Below are 8,547 nucleotides of genomic sequence, written 5' to 3' on the forward strand. Positions count from 1 at the left end.
CCAAATGGATCTTAGCTGAACTGCTGCTAGAAGCCTAAAAGCTTAACCAGGCTTAGTTCCCAGTCCTCATGCCTTATATACCTTTCTGCTTTCTGCCATCACTTCCTGGGATTAAATGCCTGTGTCACCATGCCTGGCTGTTTCCAGTGTGGCTTTGAACTCACAGAGATCTGAGTGGATCTCTGCCTCCAGAATGCTAGGATTAAAGGCATGTGTGCCACCCTTTTCTGTCCTCTATATCTAGTGGCTGTTCTGTTCTCTGAACCTAGATAAGTTTATTAGTGTTCGCAATATATTGAGGAACACAATGTCACCACACAGAACACAAATACTGTGGACGCAATCTGATTCCACATGTCCAGGGTAGCACACACTGCAAGCTCACATGCTGACTGTTCCACTATGGTGGTTCCAGCTTCCATGAAGACATGGAGTATGTGCAGACATTTAGAGACTTTTCAAAGCAAACACCATGCAGGCGGATTCATGGAGCCAGATCTGGTACAAAGGTTTCCACCTACAACTCTACTAACCATGTACCTCTTCAATGAGCATGCAGTGAGTGTCTAGTCAAGGAAGGTGAGAGGAGACTCCAGGCACGTTTATCTTCGTGTCTAATATCTAAAAATCAATGCCTAGCTAAATATAGACAGGGTTCTCTGAGAGAGACTAAGGAACCTCATGGAGAGAATAAAAGCCCCCAGGAGTCTCCAAATGCCAAAGGAAACCTCTCGTCTCCACAGTGAGTGTGTACCATCAGAAGTGGTTAGAGGTGAAATAACCCCCCTGAAGAGTTAAATATATAAGAGTAAAGTAAAGTGTTAATATGGTTTCCTGTCTAACATTTGTGTTCTCTGATTTAAAAACATAGCTATGCAAAATAATCCTCCCTTCGCGGGGTTTGTGAGTATTTGATGAATTAAGATGTGACATGTATGACAATAACACAAGTGGAAAGAAGAAGATGGAGCTGTCTAGAGAAATACAGTCTTCCTATCATGTTTAAGGGAAGCTGGAATTAATTTGATGGAGATTGCTATAAACTAATTGGATAACCACAAACCCAAGAGAAACTATTAAGAATCTTACTCAAGAAGGGATATAACCTAGAAAGGACAAGAAAATTGAAACAGCACATTAAATATGTATGTAGCACAAAGGAACATCAGAGTGGAGAACATAATAGAAATTTAAACAGATTTAAGTGACACAGGCCACACACACACACACACACACACACACACACACACACACACACGTGCGCGCAACCAGATGTCAGTCACGCTGTATGGTTAATCCCATAACTACAAATGGATTAAACAAAAGACAGAAATTGTGAAACTGATATATAGATATGTAACCCAACTAGATGCTTTGCCTAAGAGGTCCAATTTAGATTTAAAGGCAGAGGTAGTTTAGAAAGTAAAAAGCTAAGAACGACACACATGGGTGCCAGGAAGACATCTCGGTCGGTAAAGTGCCTGCCATGCAACCATGAGAAGGTGAGTTCAGATCCTCAGCACCCATGTCAGAGCCAGGCATGGTGGGTGGCTCGAAAGTGCTGGGAGGAAGAGATGACAGTATCCTGAGTTCACCAGCCAGACAGTTGAGCCAGTCAATGAGCGCTGGGTTTAGTGAGGGGTTCTGTCTCAAAGACAGATGGAAAGGGATAGGGAAAAAGAGACAGCACCGACCTCTGTCATTCACATGCATGTGCAGGCATACATATATGTACACACTCTATATACAAACGTGACATACACACATGCAAAATTACATAAAATCAATAACCATAAATCAATTGCCATGGCTGCACTAACACCTGATGGCATTAATAATGAATAAAGGCTATGTATGTCACTTCATCAAGATACATCAGTCAATTCATCAAAAAGAAAAGAGATATGTAATGAATGACTAAATAACCAAAAAAAGCCTTAAATTCATAGCTGATTTTCAAAAGGAGCAATAAGATATTTCAGCGGGTGACATTACCATTTCTTCAAATGGCACCCAGATGAGTGGATATCCTCCCAGATAAGTGAATGAAATCAGGCTCTTGCCACCCATCATAAATGAAAATTTACTTGTAATGGAACAAAAAATTAAATATAAGAACAAAAGTCTGTAAAATAGAATAAAATGAAAGCACATATATCTGATAACCTTGTACTGGATAATGGCTTCTTAAATAAGACACTAAAAGCACAAATAACAAAAGAAAAACATAGATAATTGAACATCAAATTTAAAAGCTCTTAAGAGCCTATATTCGAGGAGGTAAAAATAGAATAAGAAATTTTGGAGAAAATGTTGGGAAATCTCCAAAAAAGAACTTCTATGTGTGATTTACCAAGGAATTGTTATGTGTGTGTGTGTGTGTGTGTGTAGATATATACATACATGCTTACATATACATTATATACATTATACATATATGATGTATTATATTGTTATACATATATGAGTTATAGGTGTTTGTTTAAATATATATTTCAAATTTTTACAACTCAAAAAACAAATTACTCTAAATAGACTATTCTTCCAGTAAGAAATATAGTGAGACAAGCATGAAAATATGTCCAACATAACTAACTAGTCATTCAAAAATGTAAATAGAGAGTGCAGTGATCTTTCATCTCATTCCCACTCCAATGAGTTTTTGAAAGAGGAGGTGCACTTAACCAGAATAATGAAATGTAGACAAGGCAGAAGTCTCCCACACTACCTGAAGAGTGAAGGCTTATAGCTTTTTTGGTAATCAATTTGACAATTATGCCTAGAAAATTGCCATATTATCTAGCAATTCCACTCCTAGATATAGAAAACAAAGATCCAAAGTTATACGTTCACAAAAAACCTCAAGTACAAATGTCCACAGAAAAACTTTTCACAGTAGCAAAATACATAGAAATCTATGGAAATAACCCATCGAGATAAAATGGCTATCCATACAATAAAATTACTATTCAGCTGTAAATAATAAATGGTATAACACGATGAGCCTTTAAAACAGTATGACTGCATGAAATAATGTGGATGGAAAGGCTTTACATTGCATAAGTTCATTTATGTAAATGCCCAAGATAGAAAAATGAACATATGTAATAACCACTCAGCCTTATAGAGCATAGACTAGGGCTGTGTGAGGCCAATATGGAGAATGATTACTAGCGAGTACCGGGTTTGTTCTTAAGCAAAGCCTGTATGCTGAAATTAAGAGCGTGGTGATGACAGACACCACTGTATCACAGCCAGAGATTGCCAAGTTGTACTCACACAGGGTACAATTAATATTTGTGAATTTAACTAAAACTACATTTTAAAAGATTTTAAAACATAGCAATATATTCTGGAAAATGGATTGATTTTATAAATTATGAATTATATTGGAATTAAAACCAGAGTTTCATCTGGCTTTCACAGGCTGACCATGGCTTTACCAGAATTTACAAAATGTAGAGATACAAGAATGGGGCATGCTGGGTAACAAGGTAACAAGTGGTTGTAAATAGAGAAAGGTCTAAGCTTAAAGCATAATGTTTACTGAAGAAAAAAAAGTCAAGAAATCTATAAAACTGGACATGATTACATAAAGGTATATAGAGGTGTTGAAATCATGGGAATATCTCTAATGTTTATGCATGTTAGTCTCTATATGAATTGTGGTTCAAAGCAACGGACACATTTTATAAGACTTACTACATATCCATGCATATGTACACACAGAGACTACCTCAGGAGTCACAAACAACAATCATTTTTCTTAATTAAGGCAGATTGACTCTTCCAGGGACTCCAAGTCCAGAGTAGAGGCCTCCTTACAGGTCCCTGTGCAGTGCAGGGGCTACAGTAGAGGTTACTAAGGAAAGCAGTGTGTGTGTCAACCCCATTTATGATACAGTTTAACAGGGCAGCCATATTGTCCCTGCTGTGACAAACTGGGAGAGAAGAAAGTATCTTCTTCACCCAGACTTCACCCATTGGAGCACACAGAGAAGTCTATCCTCTACACATGACAGCAGCCCCTCTGGAATTTGACCTATACCCTTTGAAGACATCAAAGACTTTCACAACCACTCAGTCAACACTGTATTCCCCAACCTAGTCAGTCATGGAATTTTATTGACTTCTGTATAACCTCACCTTATTCAGCTCAACTCTGATGTTTCTCAAGTGTGCATCTGGGGTTCTAACTCTGTGGATGTTTCTCCCTTGTGGTGCCACGTCTTCAAGGGTCTGGAAACCATAGCATCTACTGAACTGATGCTCTCGATACAGACATTTGGGGCATTGCTGGTTGGAGTACAGAACTAGTCCGCACAGTCCAAGGAGGTTGGTCCAACTCAGGACTTAGAAACCCCCCTTGTAGATACATAGATAAAAACAAGGACACTTACAACATCTCTGTCCAGGCACAGAAGCCCACATTCTGTGCAATAACACTACCCAGGCTGCAATACTGAGTGCTATTCCATATTTCACAGTGCTTCACAGTGACTAACATTGTGAGTAGCCTGGGTAATGAGTGGAAGGAAACATAGAGGAAGCTTCCAGAAAGACAGAGAAGTCCCTCTCACAATCTGAGCAATGTATGATGAGCCTGTTACGGCCATGGCCATGTCTGTACCTATATGTGTGCATGTGTGTATAATTCAGAGCTATAACGCTTAATATTCGTACACATTTTACATTGAAACTCCATTGCAATGTAAAAGGAAGAATCAGAGTCCCTTTCATTCACATATTTCAAAGTCTTCAGTTCATGCTCTGATCCTCAGCAAGGCTCTGACCTGAACACTATCCAGTCTTAAGTGACAAACAATCCCTATCCTAGCCAATATGTATAAATATTTTTTATTTTCTTCCAAATCTAGTCCAATATTCTCCATACCATTTTGCTTCACAGGCTAAGACACCATTCCTCATCCTGTATTTTCAATTTTAAACAATTTGGATTAAAATTGCATCTCTCTTCTTAAGCGTTCATTAGAGTTTCCCTGAGTAAAAGTCAGCAGTCTGCTATCCCCATGCCTGCCTCAGATGACAAAATCTTGAATCTCACTTTCCTCTGAAGTTTGCACACAGAGATGCTGGATCACTGGAGTCTGGGCTCCTAGGACGAGAGAAAGTATCCCAAACAATAAATGGAGAAAGTCGCAAGCTGATGGGGAATAGAAAAACTATAACAATCAAATACTAACAAGCCTCTAGAGTGCAAACATGCTATTTTAAACAGATACTGGGTCACATTCCCAAAGCAAGAATGAAATGGTTCCTAACATCCCTTCCACAAATAACCCAAGAAGCCATTGTCAGGCTGAATAAAGCGCAAAGCCTGTGATGGTTAACTAGCACTGTGTCTTAAAACTTTACATAAACTGAAATAACCTACAGAGAGTTTTTTTAGTCTGATTCAAGTAAGTAACTATGCATTCTTCCGAAGTCTTTTGAAATTATGACTCAAAGACAACACCTCTAACTGCACCTAATGCCACAAAAAAAAAATCTATAAGCCATTAACTGTAGCCATGTTATATAAAAATCAATATGAATGTCCTGTTCCTCTCTCTGTTAGAAATGTAGGAGGGAAGGCAGCCTGCTATGGTGTTCACGGCTCAGTCTGATTTCTTCTGCAGGTGCCAGCCACACTCAGCTGTCTCAGGACAATTAGGAGGTAGCTGGCAAGTCCAAGAGTTGTTTGGCTCCCTAAGCACCAGCCTCTTCCACAGAAGCTCAGCCAAGCCCTATGTGATAGCTCCAGAGCTCTGTGCATGGATCCTGCAGTCTTAGGAAAAACACCTGCTTTCTGTGAACCTTCTCCACTACTTCAGTGCAGACTTGGAGATGGTGCCCATCTCTGATGTCCTCCTCCTGGAGATGTCACACACCTCCTTTTCCCTTTTGCTGAAACCCCAAATTGACCAATGGGGGGCTTGAAAGATGAAGGCAGCTCTCCCCTCTTCCCTTAATGGGTATATCCTTCCAAGTGGCAGATTTTCACGTCAGTATTAATGCCCATCCACCTCCTCTGATGCCATCTTTGTCTCTAATTCTTCCCTCTGGGAAACAGAATTCCACCCCCTTGCTGCCTTGGTGCTCCTTTTTATTAAACTACTTAAAAGTTTACATCTCTAGTTGCGATACATAGCTCTCATTATCACTCAGTTATTGTTACCTAATTACATGTGTGGTAAGTGTGAATGAAAAGCACGATGCCTCTGCTAATGTGTGTGACCAAACCCTCGGAGCTCTGGGGATTTCTGTTTGTGATTTGATTCTATCACCGAGTTCAAGGACACATTTTTAATATTATAAATATATGTATATGTATATATATATATAACATATAATATAATCATTTAGGTTTAGTAGGAAAAACAGTCTTTGAAGAGAGAAATTGCTGGTTGTAGCATAATCCCTAAAATCCAGTTTCTTGAATCATGCAAGTATCCATTATCTTTATTAAACATTTTTTTTTGTTGATTTACCCGTCACCGAGAAAGGTATTCAAATCACTTCCTGTGATATCATCTTGGGGAATCTTGTTTCTCCTTCAAAGCAAACCCCAGGACAGAGAGGTAGGTCAAGTCATCCCTCTGGGCCACAACCTCACAAGAATCCTGGGGAATGAAGTGAGTGGGACCACTGAGGGAGGAGCAGCAAGAAGCCTGTGTCAACGAACAAATTTGTGTTAATTGATACTGCCCTGTGCGTCAGAACCAGTAGTATCTACAGAATATGTTTGTGTGTTAATCTTTGGAGCTAATCATTCAAGACAAAATAGAGTGAAAAAAAGAAGACAAAACAAAGGCCTTTGCAGAGGCAGCCCTAAAAAAACAGAACAGAGTAACAACTGTGAGCTCCCCAGGGGTCCTGGTGTCTGCACAGCTGGGTACAGAACTCGGTATCATGAAGATAATAAAACAGAGGAAACGTGGCTGTAAATGCAGACTGGAGGATGTAGCTGGGCCAAGAAACACCAGCAGCCACCCAAGGCTGCCACCAGCTCTGGGGACACTCCATCTCTGACCCTGGAAACTGCTTGCTGACTACCATGAATAGAAAGGAACACATTTCTTTTATATTTTTAAGCTTGCAGGTTTGTGGTGGCTGGAAACCATGGGACGGTGAGGTTGAGCTCCATGAATGAGAAGTCAGAATCAGCCTAGGGAGAAACATAAGATGACATTTCCTCTGCTTTCTCCTTGCTCTGCTCCTAGGAACTCTTCCTGGGCAAACCAGGTCTCCTCCAGGTGTCCTGACTGCTCACCTCATGGAAGGCGGCAGCAAAGCAGGCCAACACTGCAGAGACCCAGAGGTGTTGATCCTGCCAAGGCTCTGTCAGGGAACCCAGGCAGTATTTTCTATGGATAAAAAAAAAAAAAAAAAAAAACTATGAAACTCATCGGCTTGGCCAGGCCTGATGGCCTATGCCTATAATCCCAGCTACTGAGGAATCTGAGGCAGGGGGATCATAACGTCAAGATCAGCCTGGGAAACTTAGTGAATCCTTTCTCAAAAAAATTGAATGGTTTTTCAAAAACTGCAGACTGGTTATGCAGTTCAGTGGCAGAGCTTAACTAGGCCTGAGTGAGGCTTTACATTCAGTGCCAGCACACGAGCAGCAGAACAGCCAGTTCTGTATTCACAGCTTACGGTGTTTACACACAGATTTGTTCCTAGCAGAATATTTCCTATACCTTTAGATAAGGCCCTAAAAGTCAGCATTACCCTTGCATTGCTCCACATGTCAGCTACAACATCTCCTAAAATATCTACTTTTCATTTATTCACATCAAAGTCTCTGTACAGCTAAACAATGTGTATTTTTTATAAATAACATTTTTTTCTCAATTTTTAACCCAGTCAAAAATCTCTTCTTTTGCAGCATACATTAATCCCCTTCCATTAGTTATTATAGACATAATCTGGCAGTTTTCAGCCCTCCACTGACTGCGAGCTGGGCTGCTGCTGTGATTGGCTGAGGCTCACTTGCTCACCTACAAAAGAGATATGCTCACACATGAAATGAGTGGATGTGTCACCACGCACAGATACCCTCTAGCCAATTATTCATCCTTCAAGTATGATAGTTGATATAGGATAGTTTATTTCTGTTCACCATGTCTTTCAAATGAATATGTATTTGATATATTACTGGAGTGGAACACACACACACACACACAACACACACACACACACACACACACATTGAAATTGAAGTTTTATTGATGTAAGACACAAAGTTTAAAGCAGGAAAGACCATGGCCCTAGCTCCATACGCCTTATTTTCAGGCTCTCATCTCAAAGAAGAAAGCAAGTTAGCTGTGTCCGGGTAAACAGTTTATTATTCCCTATGGGAAAAGCATTATTTAATAAAATTGGAAAGTCACTGACATTGTCACTTCTGGTGCCTAAGCCCAAGCTCACCAGAAAACAGGACCCGAGAAACAACCCAAAGATGGCATGTTAGAAGTTAATTGGAGAATGCAGTACCAGGAAGAAAGGGAACATAGCAGGTTAGAGGAAGGCAGACGTTGCGGA

The sequence above is a fragment of the Peromyscus leucopus genome, chromosome 17 (genome assembly GCF_004664715.2).
Source record: "Peromyscus leucopus breed LL Stock chromosome 17, UCI_PerLeu_2.1, whole genome shotgun sequence".
Classification (NCBI taxonomy): Eukaryota; Metazoa; Chordata; class Mammalia; order Rodentia; family Cricetidae; genus Peromyscus; species Peromyscus leucopus.